The 5,249-nt window shown below is 33.1% G+C and overlaps 1 protein-coding gene across 1 annotated transcript in view; it reads right to left on the reverse strand.

The window, feature by feature from the left end:
• Positions 1–5,249, reverse strand: part of COL14A1 (collagen type XIV alpha 1 chain) — a 231,472-nt gene that overhangs the window by 203,840 nt on the left and 22,383 nt on the right. The window lies entirely within an intron of this gene.

Here is a 5,249-nt window from a genome sequence, read left to right on the forward strand (position 1 = left end):
AATGTGAATCATGGACGTATCACATCTCGAAAGAAGGGCTATGGAAAGAAGTACATCAAGTGAATCAGTTTGCAGGGCAGAAATAGAGACACAGATGTAGAGAACAAATGTATGGACACCAAGGGGGGAAAGTAGCGCGGTGGTGGTGGGATGAACTGGGAGATTGGGATTGACATATATACACCAATATGTATTAAATGGATAACTAATAAGAACCTGCTGTATAAAAAATAAATAAAATAAAATTTAAAAATTCAAAAAAAAAAAAAAAAAGGAGTACATCAAGGCTTGGGGGGGGAAAACCTTTTTAAAATCTCCAGTGGGCCCCATTAACCCTCCCCTTCACTCTCCTGGAGCCCTAATTCTGGCCTGAAGTCTCACCATTGTTTACAACTTACTTCTTAAGACTATTCGCTCATATCACCAGTGCCCTCAGAATCCTCTCTGACCCTTCATATACCTCATGGGAACCCTCACCTAAAAGAGGAAGCCACCTTTTATCTACAAAATTCCTGAAAGTTTTTGCCCTAACCCAGGTCTTCATCACTGCAATAAATATGTTGAAACAGCCCCTAGTGAAAGTGGCTCAGGAAAGGCCTCTCCATAAACATGTGTTTAGTGTGTAAAGCAAATGAACTGCTGAATGAAGGGTCCTTCTGCAGATGTCTGTGAGGATTTATCAGAACATATATTAACGTTACTCTCACTTCTCACTGTTTTTTTCCCTGTGTTCAATTCACTTCACTCAAACCATTGTTTTAGAAGAGCAAGAGGAAGGTGCGTCGGGGAAAAGAAAGGAGCACTGAGGACATGTTAGGAATATCTAGTTATAGCTAAATTCTGGGATCAAACTCTAATCCGTGGATGGAAGATAGGTTTCACCTTGAGTGCCATTCTTTAAGCACTGCCTGGCAAAGAAAGCTAAGCTAAAACTCAGCCGAGAACTTGCCTGTAAAATCCTCCATAAAAGTATTTAGAAATTAAAAAAAACACACACACAGGGAAAGTAAATCAGAAATTAATGAGTTTGGTTATTTAAAGGTGGTGAGTAAAGCTGGGTGGAAGAAATAGGGGGAGTCATACTTCTTTTGAGTATTACCCTTTTGCATACTTTTTTACTTTTGGAACCACATTAATGTTTTATGTACTCACAAATTAACCTGACTATTAAAAATGAATAACAAAACCACAGTGAACAGGGAAGAAAAGAACTAACCCAAGATCCTTTTGAACACAGACATTTTAATATATACCCCATGCTAAAGGCAAATATCAAACTCTAATCAACAGACTTTTTTCTAAGTGTTTAATTAGCAAGTTTGAAACTATTTCTATGATTGAGCATATAAGTAGGTGCATTTAAGATATCGGGAGCCATGTTACCCAACTCTTTTGAAGAGAGAGTTGTAAATATGGAAAATGAAATGCTAGAATAAACCCTGTGGTATGGATAGATGATAGATACAAGGTACAATAAGATAGAGGATAGAAAGATAGATAGATAAATAGATAATGGACTCTGTGTGTGTGTGTGTGTGTGTGTGTGTGTATTCTCAGATAAAACGGCCTAGAAGCAATGACAACCCAGAAGCATAAACACATCTAGTAACCACATTTTGGTATCTAAATACTATTCTCCATGAAAAAAACCCAACTCCCTGAAGAAGTGGTTGATTTCAGGACAGGGCACAAAAACTACAAGAGGAGCCTGGAATGCAAGGTTTGTGCCAGAAAGTAAGGAAGAGCTTCAAGAATGATGGGGATATATTAAAAGGGCAGAGAAGACACCTTGAAATAGCTCCCACTGAGCAGTTCTGGAAGAATTTGAACATCAAAATACATGATAGTAATGGATTATAATCCATCACATGAAATAAAAATTCATAAAAAATAAATAAATAAATAAATATGGGAGAAGGGAAAGATCTCCCTCACAGTAGAATGCCACCTAATAAATGTAGAATGAACAATGAAGTTAGGAAAATTATCATTTCAGAAACATTATAGTAGTAACTGACTCAGGCAAGAATCATCAATGGATGTTAAAATAAGTGGGTAAAATGGTAATAAGAAAAACAATATTTACATAGTGTCATATGAATTTGTAACATTGACAAGCTTGAGCATCCCCAAACAAGAAATTAACATAAAATGGTTCCAATTTGGTAGCAACCAAGGGGCACCTCTCTGGAGGTGCTCACTCCTAAACTATGCTGTGAAGAATTCCCACAAAAGAGCTCACAAATCAAAGTGACATGTCAAACAAGAAAACAAGCACCATGAATGAAAACCAGTAAAGAAAAGAAAAGAAAAATTTATGCCTAAAATACTTTAGATAATATAATTATTGGGTTCAGAATATAAAACATGATTAAGACAGAATAATTTTTTTAAAAACACTAAAATGGAACAATGTACCAGATAAATTTCTAGCAAAATTTTCAAAAAATCAAATATAATTTCTAGAAATAAAAGATTTACTCATTAAAAAGGACAGGCTAAAAAGCAGGTTAGAAAGAGATTAAAGGGCAATTAGTATACTAATAGAAAAATAAAGGACATTACCCAAAATGTCATTGATAATATCAAAGAGGTAGAAAATGCAAAAGTTAAGAGACATAGATCATCAAAAAAGACTATCTATGATAAATATAATTTGAATACAGAGAGAGAAAGAGAGAAGAGAGAAAGAAATAGGTAACTGAGAAAAAGAATATTTGAAGAGCTAAAGGTTGAGAATCAGTGAAAGTTATAAATCCTGATTCTGGGAGCACAAAGAGATCTATAACAAGACTTGTTGTAGTGAAACAACAGAACACCAAAGAAAAAGAACAGAAAGCCTGAAAAACATCTGGAGAGAAAAGAGAGATTACCTGAAAAGGAATAACGTTTAGACTGTCAACAGACTTGTCTTAAACAAGAGCCAAAAGAGAGTAAAATATCTTCTAAATGATTAGAGACAACAACTTTCAACCTGGTACCCAGCTAGTCTTTCAAAACTGAGGGTGGGCTGCAGATATTTTTGTGTGAATAAAGTTAAGTTTACCACCACAGATCTTCTCTAAAGGGAACTGAACACACTCAGAAACTCTGAGATGCAAGATGGAATAATGAGCAAAGAAATTTATAAATATGGGAAGTTCTGGACAAACAATGACTGTTAAAATTATAATTACTATAAATATTACACCTTCATGAGGCAAAAATGTTAAAATTAATGTATTTGTTATAAATTCTGTAAAATATAGAGGGTAGATAATTGAAGTTAAAGTACTATAAAATTTTGTATTGGCTGGGGAATGGTAAATATACTGATTAGTTTTAGAGTTTGGTTTTGTATGCACACTAAAAATTTAATTGTAATCATACAAAAATCACAAAAGGATTAAATACCTGCTAGTTCAGTAGAGGGGAAAATGTATTTTAAAAAAAAAAAGTGATCAATTTTAAGTAAATAAGGCATACAAGGGGAAAATGTAGCATAATAGGAAGCATAAAATAAATGGCAAATCCAAAATGTAAGTGGACTACAGACACCAATTAAAATACAGAGATTGTAAGAGATGATTTTTTAAAATCCAACTAAATGCTCTTTAAAGATTTACTCACCTTGAACCTGAGAACACAAATAGGGTGAAACTTAAAGGGCAGAGAATCAATATGTTATGTGACTATTAAACAAAATAGTGTCTAAGTCAAATATTGAATTACTAAGAATAAAGAAAAGTTTTACAAAATAAAAAGAGTTATTCACTAGGACAATATAACAACTCTTATTTTACATGAACTTAGCCTCTAATTAAAGCAAAACTGCCAGAGTTACAAAGAGAAATGGACAAATCTCCCAGACACAGAGATTAAAATTTTTCTCAAGAACACATGCGATGGTTAAAAAAAAATTGACCACATTTAAACAATAAGTCTGAACAAATTTTTTAAAAAACTGGTACCACAATGCAATTGTTAGACACCAACAACAAATACATATCTTTAAAAAAATCTCTGTATGTTTAGAAATTAAATAATATATTTCTAAATAACTTGTGGATCAAAATAGAAAGCCTAGTAGAAATTAGAAATTATATAGCATGAACTACATAAAATTAAAACTACAGGGCTTCCCTGGTGGTGCAGTGGTTGAGAGTCCGCCTGCCGATGCAGGGGACACGGGTTCGTGCCCCGGTCCGGGAAGATCCCACATGCCGCGGAGCGGCTGGGCCTGTGAGCCATGGCCGCTGACCCTGTGCGTCCGGAGCCTGTGCTCCGCAACGGAAGAGGCCACGGCAGTGAGAGGCCCGTGTACCGCAAAAAAAAAAAAAAGAAAGAAAAAACAACAACAACAACAACAACAACAACAAAAATAAAACTACATATCAAAATCTATGTGATACAGCTAAAGCAGTACTTGGATATTTGTAGCCTTAAAAAATGCATATAATAGAAAAGGAGAAATACTGAAAATTAATGAGATAAGCATTCGATTCAGGAAGTTAGAAAAAGAAAAACTTAATAAGGAAAGAATATTATATATAAAAACATATAAAATAATAAGATACCATAGACAAGATGAACAAGGTTGAAGATATGCACACATTATAACTGAATAATTCAGTATCTAGGTATATATGCTAGAGAAATTCTACCACATGTACACAAGGCAACATAAATAAGAATACTTATAGCAATTTTTTTTTATAGCAATTTTGTAATAGCAAAATACTGGGAACATCAGAGTAGAAGAATTAAATATATTGGGTTATATTTATCCAATGGAATTCTACACAACAAAGATGAATAAATTGCCTCACATAAGTCAACATGGATAATTCAAAAAATCTAATATTTTGTGAAAAAAAAGCAAGTTGCAAAGTATACATAGATTTTGATTAAATGTATACAAAATTTAAGATATGAATTCATAATTAAAATATGGTTTCAGGATTCATGTATTTATGTAGTAAAATGATAAAGACACATATTGGAATGATAAACACTGAATTCAAATACTGGCAGCCTCTTAGAAGGGGAGGAAAAGGAATATTCAGGGATATATAGGGAGTTCCGACTGTGCTGTTTATATTTATCTTCTTAACTGGATAAAGTTGCTTATTACTTATTTTTATACTTTTTATATACCTGATATATTTAACAATAAATCATAATAATATAGTTAATATCAATATAAAATTATAAATTATTAGAAGAAATAGGAAAACTTTGAAACTGAGAATTTCAAATATTGGAAAGAG

This window comes from Lipotes vexillifer, unplaced genomic scaffold (genome assembly GCF_000442215.2).
Source record: "Lipotes vexillifer unplaced genomic scaffold, Lipotes_vexillifer_v1.1 scaffold440, whole genome shotgun sequence".
NCBI classification, from domain to species: Eukaryota; Metazoa; Chordata; class Mammalia; order Artiodactyla; family Lipotidae; genus Lipotes; species Lipotes vexillifer.